General features: G+C 37.8%; 1 protein-coding gene across 1 annotated transcript in view; it reads left to right on the top strand.

Annotated features, from left to right (window-relative positions):
- The window catches only part of Negr1 (neuronal growth regulator 1), a 761458-nt gene that overhangs the window by 744431 nt on the left and 1699 nt on the right, over nt 1–15328 (top strand). The gene's annotated exons all lie outside the window — the stretch shown is intronic.

Here is a 15328-nt window from a genome sequence, read left to right as displayed (position 1 = left end):
AAACAGCCAACTGTTTACATGAGCCTATATGCCTAAGGCATCTCAAAATGGGGAACAATAGGACTGACGTTTGTAAATGAGCTAACACAGTAACCACCAGTTACTCAGGCGATGAGCTTTTGGAGACCGCAGAAGAGGGAGAAAGAGCAGTGTGACAAGAAGCAAACGAGACAGAACTTCAACATGGCTGCTGTGCAGGCTTCCTGCTCCCTTCCTGGGATTTCTTTGATATGTGCTTTTCAAAGCAGGTGCTATTCTTACTGCAATCACATTGTCGCACTCCGTTATGAGGAAGCAATTAAGCCTGTAATAAGTTAAGAGGTGATGTTTTGTGGGTTATTTTTTTTAAATCTCACACAACCGTTGATTTGTTAGCTTTTGAAAACAGATAGGAATTTTTCAATTATACCCTGCAAAATACCTTTTGTCATTCTGAGTGTTTGAAAAGCAAATGTATCTTGGATCCAGTGCTTTTGTGTTTACAAATCTGGATATGATTTAGTAAGCTTTACAGAGATAGCAAGCACATAGTAAGGAAATCAGATTTGCATAATTTTCTGCTTGCTTACAGAACACAGCGGTCGAGATTATCTTTTACATTTGGAAAGAATGTTTTAATATGATAAGATGAAATAACCACCTACAGTACACTTGATCTTGCTACTTTGACTTCTTAAAATAAACTATGAGTTGATTTATCAGAGTGACTTTTAACACAAATTGCTGTCGTGATGTACAGAAGCAATGCTAAAGGAGACTGCTTTTTTACCTCATCTACATAAAATGATTTAAGTCATATCCGCATTTATTCTTTCCTCTGTGCAGTTTATCTGCTGTAACTTTACATGGCAGGAACAACAAAATCCATGCTTCTTTCATTCCCTCCATTCTTCTACTCAGGCCTGGTAAGCAGCAGAGAGCAGCTTCAATGGAGAAGTGGCATAAGTAAACTTGAGTTTTGGCATATAAGAAAAGAGTTTTTAGGGAAATCTATGTGTGTCCTTTCTCCCCTACTAGAAACACAATTCCATTGTAACCTTGGGGAGATGAGACCCACTGAGGGCTTTTCTCTGCTGCCACACTGTGTGTGGAATACACCCTTGCAGCCTGCACAGTAGCTGTAAATAATGAATGTTCTCATCCAAGCATCTTCTTCTGGCTCTGGGAGTGGAATCGTTAGGAAGAGGTGATAGTGCTAAACCAGAGGACCCAAAGGACCCTCTTATACAATCATGAGCCTTGGGGACATATTTGATGTTTTGCTGCCCTGACTTTTGCTTTATGTATTGTGGGCATTATGCTGGACTAAGCTTTCTGTCACTGTCTCCAAATTCTATTTGTACAAGTTTGCCACGGTGGCTATTTTCTATATCATCTGTATTTCTTATCTGACCACAAAAGAGTTAGAAAAATGAACATGGTTATAGGCTGAGTAGGATGAGTTATTCACTGACAAGTGTTTTGATTTTTTGTTTTTTACATTAAAAGGGGGAGGTGCAACCAGGTCCTCTGGTCAAGCTTGCTTGCGATGCTCTATACAGAGATTACATATATGAATGTATTATCTCATTCAGCACACAGCATGGAATTGGAGTCCTCGCAGATTTATAAGTAGCTCATGATTATTTCCTTTCAACTCCATAGAGCAATAGGACCAACCCCCTGGAGTCTCTGATTGCAGTCTTTGTTTTTATTATTTTCATAGGTGGGGAAAGGTTTGCAGAAAATATCAGTAATAGATATAGCACAGGATTATAGAATGTCACCAAAACAAAAACTTGACTTAAAAATAGACAAATAGGCTCACAAGGAGATTTATTTGAAGCTATATGAAATCCTGCCCTGCCAAGCCTTGCTATGCTTCAAGGCCCCTGATTGGGAAGAACTTCTGAGAATCGTGCAGCCCACTGTGAACACAGCCTTCCCCAGCCAAGAGCACTTACTGTGTGTGCCGCTCATTTGATCCTTAGCCATTTTATCTGTACTTGTCTTTTTGTTTCCAATTTCTAACTTTTGTCTCTTTAACTATTGCATCGCCTTTCATCGCTTTATGCGACTTGCTCTGGTATGAAAGGAGGCTACTGATTTGCACTTGTTTTCCACTGTGGAAGCAATTACCAAGAATGGAAGTGCTGAAATCAGCCCAAAATTGTCAGCCCACAGTTATGTAGGTCTGGTGTGCGAGCCAACCTGGGTTCTTACCTAGAGGCCCTTTCATGCTCACTCGGGATGCTGCAGGATCCAGATCTTCGTGACTGTGGGACTGACATCCTTATTTCCTTGCTGGCTGCCAGAGGGAGGGTGCTTCTGCCCCTGAGTCCCCTGTGTTCCTTAATGCACACCACCTCTGGGTTTTAATCTCTGACTTCTTTTGCCACAAGTGGAGACAACTGCGTGCTCCTGTGACCATGTAACCATCTTCGTTTCTTAAGGTCAGCTAACTTAGGACTTTAATTATATCTGCAACACCTTTCACAGATGCCTTATTAGCATTTGACTTAGTAACCAGGGAATAGAAATCCTGGGGGAGGTGAGACATAACCATATGCTCCATGATGTATTGCTTTGTGTGACACTCAGAAACTTACACACAGGTAGCTTCTACACAGTTATTTCTTAAAGGAACTCGCAAATCTGTAAATCAGTGAATGATAAAAGAGACACTTTTAGAAGTCAGCTATCTCACCATACAAATTACTAACAGATAAGTGTCAGCCTGCAGAGAAAGATACTTTTATTTTCTCTAAATTAATTTTGGGTCATTACACTTCACCTTATATCCGTGATTGGGTCGATTCATCATGTAAGCTCTTACCATTCATGGGTGAGAATTTGTTTAACAAATGACAACAAATTTCAGAGTCTCTTCCCCCTTTAAAGTCTCAATTAAGAAACTGAGAATTATGCCCTGCAATCAAATAGTCTATAAACTGATTTGTACCATTATAAAGCAAATTCACAAATATTATCTCCTCTAACACAATAATCCAAGGGTATTATTAACCTCCTCATATGGATAGAAATTTAGGATTCACACTACTTTAAGTACTTTGTTGTTCTAAATTCTTTATACTCAAAATTTTCTGAAAGCAATTACCTTTGAAAAAGAAGAGGGTCAGGGAGTGACTATAAGGGCAACCACCAAATTCAGTGAAGAATGTTTTTAGATCTTCTTTACATGCCTTGCCCAAATATTTGTTATTATAATGGTATAGCTATCCTGCTCTGACTTAACACTGAAAATGCATCTCAGGAATTAAAATATTAAGTTGTCTATAACAAGTAGAACAGTCAAGTTTTTTCAATATTTCTTCTAGCCATCTGGAAAAGAACCTATGATTCCTACTTACAACTAAAATGATGAAAAGGTACCATCTTCAAAGAAACACTTATACAGTAGCTATGTCTCTAACTGGCCCTCAGGAATATAGTGACATGTATTTTTTTTTCTCCTAGAATTATGGAGCTTTTTCTTATTTTAAAATGAGTTTTTTAATCCATTTTTTCATGATTCAGTGATCACAGGTATCTTATTTGGTCAAAATTTCTTTTCCATACCTTAAAAACTAACCAGAAAACCATTCGGTGGTGCAAGATGTATTTTAAGAAGAGTTTTCAAGGAACAACTGGAAGAGTATACTCATCAAATTGAACAAATATACCTGGGAATGGGAAATTAAAATGTCCAGTCAGAAGAGGTGTTTTGCAGGTCTCCAAAATAAGTACACTTGTGGCTTGGACAAAGCTTTCCATCACAGGGTCGCCCTAGGACACTCCCTCTTCCAGTATTGTCCAAGTGTTAGTATCTTTCTTAGCATCCACTGTCATCCTCAGCCACTCCCTTTCACTTACAAAACCCTACCCATAATATCCTCATGGCATATTTCAATTCACTGTCAAGAAGCAATAACACAAGGCCTTTCTCAGGTTATTTTCCTGCAGCTGCTAAGCCCAGATTTCATCCGTGGCAGTTTTCGTAGTGCTATACGTAACTTTGGCCTTGACCTAGGCCTTTGTCTTTAGCATTAAACTGTGAGACTTCACAGGGATTATCACCTTGTTCCTTAAAGAATAAGCACAGCATTATGGCAATCTTAAATGAGAAAAACATTCACAGAAAAACCATTATGACAAATTGAAGAATATTGAACTAGTTGATTTGTGCATTTCATTGAACTAAGCCATACAAATTTGAATGAAGCTTTCAATACACAAACAAGCCAGTTCTGTAACAACAGACATCGCCATTGCATATCAGAAATTGTGCACAGTGCAGCCAGCTGCATCAAAGAGAGGGGAATTGGGATTTGTTTTCAATGTTAAATTGAAATCCAAAAATGTATTGTTCCTCTGTAACAAAAAGGGATTCTACTTAATGAAAACCTCTATTTGTATTATTGGTGAGGGTTTTTATTTTGTTCCCAATTCAGGCATGTGGGTACAGCTGCTGTTACTCATTGAAAGTAGGTATTGCCATGATGTTTAAACTTTGCAAAAGATCATCTTGTTCCTGTGAATATTAGAAGAATAGTTTTAAAATACAGATGAAAACGGTTTATTAAAGGAAGTGATTTGCAGAATACCAGTAAGCAAACCTATGGTGCTTTTTGTATCCTTTTTATGTCCCTTTGTCTTCAGGGAAAGAAAAAATGTAACAATACGATATTAACACTTAACATGAGTAAACTCAAAAATAATCATCTGCCTATTCTAACTTTATGATTTAAAACAGTTCATGCAAGTGTAGTTGTGTAGCCTAAGACATTTTATAATGACGTTTCAAAGAATACACAAAAATATATGGCTGTTTCATCTAAAGTTTGAACATAAACTTACAGGAGGTTGTAGACATTCTTTTTGACAATTAGAATGATGTCAAATGCCCCTATTAATTGTGATTGTAGTTAAATTTAGTGTGAAGTGGAAATTGTATGTTAGAACACATGCATCTTAGTGTTGCTCTCTGATCTCATTAGCAATTACTCTTAGATATCGGTGCACTAGGAGGCAGAAAAGTTACTGCAATAAAAACAAACTGATGCATTTATTATTTTTAAACTATAGCTTTGCTCTCTAGGAATATATAGTTCCCGTAATCCCTTTTCCATTTTTCAAGTTTTTAAGTCCTGACCTCAAGCATGAATAATGAACTGAAGTTAACCCTTCACTTGAACAAAAAAATGTTTTATGCAGAGATGTTCTGAATGCCGATTTTCTGATTTCCTGTGTACCTTTGAGAAATGGAGGTATGAAGACATAGTCTACATATATCCAGAATTTATAGATACTTTTTTTTTATTCTAGGCAATGTTCTTCCTATACAAATAAAGTAATTACTCATAATAAATTTCCAACAAACAAGTATTCCATAATCACACATATTTGATCAAGAGATGTTTACTATCTCATACACTTGAGACACTAAAAAAGCCCAACTTCAATACACTGAGGAGATGTAAATAAAGCATACATTGACTGTATGCCTTAGAAATTATTTACCACATCTGACTCTTCAAAGTATGATGATATCACTGCCACCATGTACACAGAAGAAACTCATTATTTTACTGGTGTTTACCTGTTGAATTTTCCTGGACTATGAAATTACTTTGATCATATTAGACTTAGAAATAGTTCCAGATTATCTTTGCTACATTTAATATGATTATTATCAGTGAGAGTTATAAAAGATTGAAACAAGATAGTACCTTAACATAGGCAGTGCAATACGCTGGAAAAGGCACTAAACTCAACGGCTGGGCACTGGCCTTCATTTTCTGCATAGTTTTTCCTCCCCAAAGTTTCAGTCTCTTCTGGCTTTCAAATGACATAAGCCTAGAACCTATTTATCTAAAATATTTCCACTTTAGCTATATTTTGACAGAGGAGAATGGATTCTTTCAAAGTTTCTTTTAACCCTGGATTCTAATAATACGTGATTTGATGAAAATCATTTCTTTTCCTCTTCATTTCTACTAGATTATATAGTAAAAGTCAAGGGTTGATCTTATTCATCTTTGTGTACTTAGTACCAAGCACAGTGTCTAACACACAGTAGGTGTTTAAAAAGCATTTATTGAATAAATGATGAGGTAGCTTCTATAAAAATCAGTTATCCCTAAGCTACAATTTTCTTACTTACATCTAAGAGATCAATTTTTCCACTTTTAGGTTTAAATGTGTATGTTTGGGTTGAGGATATTGGAAAATATAACTAACGTAGGAGCGTTACTCAAGAAGACAAAGACTCTGCTATATGAAAAGACAAAGCTTTTCCGAGTGTTTTGCAACAAAAAGGAATAGTAGATACATAACTTAATGCTGATACCCCTGGAACATTTATTAGTGAAGGAAGTGCAATTTGTGGTGCACTCAAGATCTCTTTCAAAAAGTGAAGTACACGCCCAAACTTGAATAGGCATAAAAATGAGTCAGACATGAGGTGTTTTTGTTTTGTTTTGTTTTGTTTTCTGGGGGGGTTACCAGGAATCGAACCTGGGTCCTTGCACTTGCGAAGCAGGCACCGGAACCACGGAGCTAAATCCCCGGCCTGACATGAGGTGTTTTGATGCAAAAAAAATTTAGATATTATATCATCTATCTCTATTCAATACAGCGACTAGTGTCTAAAGAAATGAAGTGCAACTTATCATCTCTAGAAGGAAGTCACTAAACATCCTCAAAAATCAGGGTCAGGTGGCAGAATGTGTACAGTGGTAGGCTCATTATGCAAATTTAATCTTTTTTTCCTCTCATCCTTTGGACTAGAATTCCCTCATACCTAATTTTTGTGTACATGTCCCCCAAATTCCTTTCATAATGATTGTATTTCCCTTTTTTTTTTTTAATTTTACAAGTTGGGTCACCTTAGGCAGAAAGAAAACCCTGAAGAAAGAACATTTCAAGGTTGTACAGGAAAGAGGCATTTTTATAGTTGAAGTACTAATAAAAAAATATAAGAATCAAGAGCATATTTAAATATTTAAGAAATACAACAGGAGACAAGACTTTCATTAGACACTGTTGCTGGCATAGCAAAAACCAAAATGATGATGTTGTAAAACAGTGGGTGATATTCCTGAGGAAAAAAAATCTATGAGAAGAAAAGATTTAATTAAGATATTATGACTGCTTTTTCATTATTAAGAATATATGCCAGCTAACAATATTACTAATGCAGACCTCATAAAAATGACGCATCAGAGAAAACTATCCATAAGCCAAAAAAAAAAAAAAAGGTGGCCAAAGACTGGATAATTGTTTACTTTCAATTGACTTATTCATCCAAAGTTAATTTATTGCACACCATGAACAAAGCACCCCATACTATAAAGAAATATGAAGTTGTATTAGATACACCATTCACCATCTATTGCTTTTTATTCTTTACCCAAGCACGCTGTCGTCATTCAGCTCCCACTAAAATGATTAGCTTGTTCATAAGTGGTTATTCTGGGAAGGGATTTCAAGAAAAGCTAATGGGCAACTGGACTAAGTCAGATAGAGAAAGGATCCACGCCCACCTGGAAAGATGCGGTGTTGATGGACCCATGTCTGGTAACCTTGCTGCCTTCTACTGGGGACCCAGGGAAGAGCCCTGTGCAACCCACTTCACAATTGTTTGTGCTTCACAGAGCTGGCTGTCATAGCAACAGGTAAAATAAGGAGCAGATGCAAGGCCAGATACAAACAGTGTGCAAAACCAGTATACTTTGCATATTTATCTTATGTAGAGATGAAAAACAAAGAGCAGTTATCCATTAAGTCTTATTATAGGCAGTCACTGTGCTAGCCACTTGGGAAGAGGAAAGGAAAGAAAAGAAAAATGAAGAACTGTGATGGCTGCCTTTTAGGAAGCCACAGCCTGGGTGGAGTCAAGCAAGAGAGAGATCTGAATCGTAATGGGGCCTCCAGAGAGAGGCCAACCAAGGATCCTAGAGGTAGCCCCAGAGTGGCTTCCTAAGGGGTATGTCAGACAGAAGCTAGAGAATTGGGAAGAAGTGGAAATTTAATCGAAGTAGAAGAAACATGGATTACAAACCCAAAGATTTACAGGATAAAACTTAGAGCATTACAATCTACTTAGAGGAATTAGATACAAAAGCTATACCCCTGCACATAGACCAGTACAGGAGAACAGGTGTTCAGTGTGGCCCTGTAGGTACCCAAGCATTACCTTTAGTGCGGGGCTTTTCTGACCTGCGTCCTTAGAACTATGCTTTAGAAGGAACATATTGTGGTGTGACTCAGCGTCTCAAATTCATAGAATTTTTATTCACATGACCTCATTTTAATAACTAGATATTTCTTCTTGGGTCAAGGGAGGGTTTTCGATTGGCACTTGTTGTATAAGTATGAATACATTTTAAGATCTATAATGCACACTTGTCAAGCCTGTATTAAGTACTTTCCTTGGTTGTCTCATTTATTTATCGAAACAACATTAAGAAGAAAGTAACTGTATCTCCTTATTCTAGCTTAGAAAACTGACGTGCTGAAGTGTTGTGTCCAAGGAGAGTATGTTTGATTTTGAGAAATCCAGTCCCCATACTTTAACTAACACATTCAAACAGAAAGCACCGACAAAATTGATTCCTCAACAGCTCCAGTGTATGTACGAGTCTGGGTATTTACGGCATGGCGTCTTTAGAAACAGCCAAGATAACAAGACTCTTTTTCAGTAAGATGGAAGCACTGTTACTCTTCAGTGGTAGTGAGGGTTACATCGTCTTGAATTTTTGGTTAATGATATTGTCTTCCTTTGCGTGTTCTTTTTTTTGTCCCTTGGGTTTTATGGCAAAGCTTCCCTAAAAATGCAGAAATTAAAAGTCTGAATCTATAATTTAGTTCTCCATAATGAATATTTGATTATACCAACGACTTGATCAAATGCTATGAGTGATAGCAGAATAAATTAAGTACGACCCTTGCTTTAAAGAAATTTAGGCTGCACTAAAGGAGATGTACCTGAGAGTAGTAAAGTAGAGGTCATGGCCAATTGCTATAAGAGGAAATGGGAACTGGCAGACAAATTCCACCTGGGCTGTTAGATGGGGATGGAGGCACAGAGGAGGGGCCTACTTGAGCTCTGGTGTGTTTGCGTCACTCAAGACCCACCAGCCTAATCCATCTGAAAAACTGAAGGGCTGCACCAGAACCCTTAGAGCTCCAGAAGGTTCTATTTTCCTGTGCAGCTTTTCATTTTCAACACACACAGGCCATAGAGGCCCAGAAGTCCCTGGCAATTGAAAGGCAAGTGTGAGCAAATGCACCAAAGCAGCTAAGGCCTAGCCCTGTCACGAGTGGAGAGCTCCCCTGAGTGTAACTTGCATGCTGATTGTGGGGCTGGACCTGCACTGGAGGAAAGTTGACAGGAGGTGTCGAATTCTACAGAGTCATGGGAATGTTTTAAAGATTTTTGAATAGCCAAACTGTAATGGCAACAAATAGTAAATCATTGAGAGTAACTGATAATGACTCAGTGAGGGCCTCAACCCAAGAACATCAGAACCTCAGGGCAGGAGAAAAGAAAAAAAAAAAGTGACAGTAAATGGAATAGTCCAAAAATTAAAAGAGGTAATGAAACTTCATGAAACTCTTGACCCTTAATGCTGAAAGAACAATGTCACAGAAGAACTGAAAATAAGCTGGTGTTGGGTAACCTTCCTAACACAAAAGATGTGAAGAGTACAATTTAATAAACAAGGCAGTGTGACTGTCAACGTTCCAAGTTTAGACACCCTGTATAAAACTTAAATAATTTCACACCCACATAACCACGTAGATAGAGTCTGAAAAAACCCCTTCAACTTGTAAAACTGTTTGCCAGTTTGTAATTTTTCCCATTTTTTACCGCACTAGCAGTGTCACAGTGAGGATACAGTTGGTGACAGTGACTATTAGTGACCTTAAGAGTACAGCTGGGTTTCTATTTTTATTTCTGTAAAGCCTTTTTTTCTTCAGCTAGCTGATGCCTTAAAGGCCAAAGCAAAAATCTATGTAGTAAAGTCAATTTGTATTTTGTGTGCATAGATTCATATTTCACAATAAAAACTTTTTAAAAATATACATCTACATATCTACACACACACACACACACACAAATATGTAAAGACTCTTATTTAAAAGTCCATTTGCATCCCCAACGTGGGATGTATAACTGTACCATACCAAGTTCAAAGATACATTTAGGGTTATGCAAAAATCACCAGTATTGACAACACACTTCAAAATATATTCATCTTATAGAAATACAGCAATCAAAAGAAACCCCAGCACATTTAGAAGGTATTGATGAGCAATTCTAGCTTGAAAACTTTTGTGACTATCAAGGATAGAAAAAAAAAAGCATCAGAACTTGTCTCTATTTGGGTGGATATATTTTCATTCTCCTTTCCCCAAATTAGAGGTAATGGTCTTGGAGAGTTTCATCTGGCTATTTGCAGCTGTGAGGATTCGTTTCTGAACAAGGGTGATAACAGGGACAAATGTGTGTTTAAAATTTCTAATGAAATTGTCCCTGAGAGGATGAGACGGTGGACCATGTACTCTGGCAAAACAGATATTCAGCAAGCACAATGTGATCTGAGGATGGAGGCCCTAGCAGAGAAATAGCTCAGTAGTTACTACCATCAGGCTGGCAGGGAGATCCCACTGGTCAGCAAGAGAAAAGAGTAGTACCGTTTCCCTACCCATTTTCTTTGTTACAACACAAAATAGACTTTCTGTGAAAAAATTTATTTAATGTTTTATGCTTTTAAAAGCTGCCTATCAAAGATGTTGGAGTTTCTAACCATTTAAGTCTTTCATCAAATGAAAAATAAAGATCTAAATCATTAAAGTAAGTATCTAAATATAGATTTTTCTGTAGCCTCAGACCTCTAAATTCAGAAAAGTACACAAAAGTTCTTTTGCTAGTCTGATTGCTTCTAAATAAAAGGCGAAGACTAGTGGGAAGAACTCTGAAGCCACATATTTAAGTCTTAACTTCTCTCCCTTAAATGCCAGAGACACTGTGTGTGGTAGGGGCTCCCACCAAAGAGCCGACCAGATTGAGAGCTGCTCCCAGAGTAGACCATAGTACGTTCATCTCTCTGTTTCCCAGGAAACAGTGTAAGGCACAATAAAAGTGTGATGGGAGAAAACACAAACTGGAAATTCACACACTGTCAGCTCCACCACACAGAACTGTGCTAGGCAGGCACAGTGCTACAACCTCAAAGTCCGGGGAAGGAAGAAGACCCCAGAGGCCTACGCCATAGAACTGTGCAGTATCTACATGGACAGGGTCTTCTACATGGAAGCTCTGTGCCAGTGTGAGGTGGAACATGAGAAGGTACATGTGAGGCTGTCTGTGCCATGAAATCCAGGTCCTTGGCATCTTAGAAGAAGGACTGTTTCACCCAAAAAGTAACAAAAAGGAATAATGAGATATCACCTATGATGAGATCTCCCTGACTTTTTCAGACACCACAATCAAAAGTTATATATTCACTTACAAAGCATATCCCATTTTCTTCCCTTTTCTTCTCCTAAATTCCACCCACTGTTTAGGTAGAACAGAGTGACTCCAAGAAGTATAGTATAATCAAAGTCTCCCAATATCCTCTCCCCTGCTGATTGTGTAGAAGGTTAAAAGTTGAGCACAAATCATTCATTTCCTTTTAAGGTATAAACTTCCTTAGAAAATGTAAGTTAAGACCAGTTTTGTCTTGGGGGAGTGGAATTAATGTAGCTTAAGTAACTACCTAGGATTGTGACCGGAATCTGAAAAACATGACTCAAAGCTAGTTTCGTTAAAGCTTGAGTAATTTAAGCGAATTATCTAGGAGAGTACTTGGTATTGTACCAGAACTAAATATTTCACAGTTACATTTGCTCTTCCCTAAAAATAAAAATTAGAGCAATACAAGGGAAAACTGCCAGGACTGAAAATAATATACAGCAGCTGCAGTCGTTGGGAGTGATAATCATAATTAGACAACATGTGAGATATGTGTTGAGACCCCCGTTCAGATCTTCCCATGGAAAACTGGGAGAAACCCAGCGGCTTAGATGCTCCATCTCGCCTGGGTGCTTCGCTTCACCCCTGAGACAAGGACTCCAGAGCCAAATTTGGCATGAAGTGACCATGACACCACTCAATGCCACATGTCATGCTGGCTTTGTCTTCTAGGCAAACGAGGGAGACAGAAGCAAGGAGAGAGGCAACATTCCCTGGTTTGAGGAGGCTGCAAGCCAGAGGAGACTAGCCAATTATCTAGCAAGAAATTTCATTTTAAAAAATCCTTCCAAAGCAGCCAAGAAAATGCGGGGGAACTGATACTTTTTAAAGACAAAATGGAAGACATTCGTGGAAATCCAGAGGAAAGTTTTGAAGACGTTGATACTTTTGCTGAGTCTTAAAGCCAATTCTCATAATAGCTGTCACTTCCCTTTTAAATTTTTTAACATCAGATAGTCAATTGGGATTTTACATGCTAAGCAATTCGAGTTGACCCAAATAGTGCTGAGATCCTTAAATTTAATGCTGTTAACCCTGTTCTCTAAATGATTCATTCCAAACATACATTCAAATTACATTTAATGAATGTCAGTGGATGAGAATAAAGTCAAAGAATGAAGGTAAACTCTAGCAAAGGACTAATGTGCAGCCATTTTAGAAATTAAGACATACGTACTGAAATACATATACTATGTCGCTGAGTTTTATAAAACAATAAAGGTAAAAATAGTGTCTGTTGCCTGAAAGTTTGCCCTGCCAGAGCTTCTCAGCTAGCCCTGATGCCTGTGTGTCCTCCTTGTAGCTGAATGTCTCGTGTTCTATATTTGTGTGTTTATTTGGAGCCCTACTAGAGTGAACTTTTCTTGGAAGGGAAGATTGTATTTTATTTATCACTTCTTGCATGTTGTTTAATTCAGCCCCTGTGTACATAAAGGACATCCAGAATATAGTCAATGAATCAGGAATGATATCCAACTTGCTCATAAGTATCCAACCTCATATTCCTTTGACTAACTTCGCCCTTTGTTTTTCGGCCTATTGACTATTCATAATTATTTTGCAGTCCATTGCTTTTAATAATTGCTGGTTAACAACTGTAGCAACCAAAGCATTAGATTCATAAACAAGCATTAATTTGTGGCATCAGTGATAAAGTATGCTATTTTAATGGTACAGTAATTGTAATTTGTAAATATGTTATCAGTAATGCCTTTGTTGTGTTTAAGACAGTACACGACTAAGTAGAAGAGACAGACATACTGAGAAAAATATGACATTGAAGGTGGATGACAAAGGAGTACGTAAGGGACATACAGAATTCAATAACAAGAAGACCTATCTGTCTTATTAACCATTGCATTCCTAGCACTTAATATAGTGTTTAGTATCTAGTTCCATAAAAAATTGCTGAATGAAAGATTAAAATTTTATTTTATTGAGCTTATTTTTTTGAGGCTATATCCATGTGGCTTGCTCCAGAGAGATTTTATAGGTTAGAAATGCACCCTTTAACTACAAATAATTTATTTATTCAATTGAATCTTTCACTTAGGCCTTTCTTAAGCATCTACTACCTACCATATTTTGTGTCAAGAAAGACAAAGAATATAAGACATTACCTGGCCTTAGAAATAGATATGTAGGGGCTGGGGATTTAGCTCAGCGGTTCGGTGGCCTGCCTCGCAAGCACAAGGACCTGAGTTCAATCCCCGGTACCACAAAAACAAACAAACAAAAAGAAATAGATATGTAAAAAAAATTTGCATATAGCATGCCAATGCTATAATAAAGGAATAATAACATTTGCTGATGACACAAAAGGGATAGTGAGCTCAGCTTATAAGAAAAGGAGAAGGGATTCAGGAAATGTTGCTCTAACATGCATTTTTAAAGATGGGTGCATTCTGAAGCCATTGAGGCTCCGCCCACTTACATAATATGCAATGTCATGGTAACAGTAGCCTTGCTTTGTATGCTTTGCTTTTAAATTTTTCTTATCTATAAAACTTTCTGTGCTTTTCTATTATTTTCCTTTACTATTACACTAGTCTTATCACACTCAAGATCCCTGTTTAAAAAGAAAAGAAAACTTTCCAGTCCCCTTCTGTTTTAGACAGAAGCTATCTTTCTCTCAATACATTTTTCCTACTCTGAAAGAAAGAAGGAAAAAAAGAAAGAAAGAAAGAAGAAAGAAAGACATTGCTCTGAAACAGTTGTTATTTCCATGGTCATACACCAACAAAATACTCATTTACATTTTAAAAATATTCTTCTATGTTTTCATTGAGAGAAAAGAAGGAGTCTTAACGATGCTAACAATGCAGCAAGCAGTTTCTAGGTTCCTTGGAGAACAGATATTGAATTCCTATCTCTTCAGCAAAAGATTTATTTTCCTCATCACTTCTTCACTTTAAAACTCATTTGTGATACATAGAGATGCACTAAATAGCTGATTATACTCTGTGTTTAGTAGAAAGTAGGAGCTGCGGCATTAGCTCGCTCCATACCTGGAATCAGCAGTCCCTGTCAGATTCCCCACTAGCATAGGCCAGTGCATCTTCCAGCCTCTCTAATTTCTTAGAGGTAGCAACAACATGAGTGATTCTTCTTGCTCCGAGGTAACATAGTCATTTGTGAAAGTCCCATTGAAAGCCTCCTGCCCTGCCCATAATTCAAACGCAGTGCAAGTAAAACTGGTCCTGCGTTGGAGTTATGGATTTAGGGGTGAAACCACACGTTTCCTTATGGCATTCCTCAATTTCTACTAGCAAATTGTGCTCTAAATCAGGTTTAATTAACCAAAAGCAGATAAAGCTATGTTGGCAGATTTTGTTTGTTTGTTATTTCTGTCATTATTATTGCGGCAAAAGAGAATCGGCAAGCCTGGGCGTGTCTGAGGCATTCCTACAGAATACAATATAATCCACACACAAGGCGGCAACTGTGTGCTTGTGAAACAGAGCCGAATCCACACTGCCGTCTCCAACCACAGATCTCACTTAATGAATCCTTGGATGTGTGGGGAAAGTTCAACCTGCCTCTTAGGCTAGCACCATCTGAGCTTCTCTGTGTGTAACACTTTCGTGCTTCTAATGTGTCAGTGAAGTTACACGTTCAGATGCTCCACATTCTTCAAAATCCACTTCAGCATAGAAACCGAACCCCTGTTCATTACAATGGAAATCATTCTCCTGCCTAGAATCCAAGTCTCAATTCCTTCTACTTCAGGCCTCAAACTTGGTCCAACAAGACTAGGCAGTGCACCTGCCTGCCTACCCGAGTTCAATCCCAGGTACCAAAAAAAAAAAAAAAAAAAAAAAAAAA

Source organism: Fukomys damarensis, unplaced genomic scaffold (assembly GCF_012274545.1).
Source record: "Fukomys damarensis isolate Sample0158 unplaced genomic scaffold, DMR_v1.0_HiC HiC_scaffold_33, whole genome shotgun sequence".
Classification (NCBI taxonomy): Eukaryota; Metazoa; Chordata; class Mammalia; order Rodentia; family Bathyergidae; genus Fukomys; species Fukomys damarensis.
The sequence above is the reverse complement of the archived record's forward strand: the minus strand, read 5'-3'. Positions and strand labels throughout refer to the sequence as shown.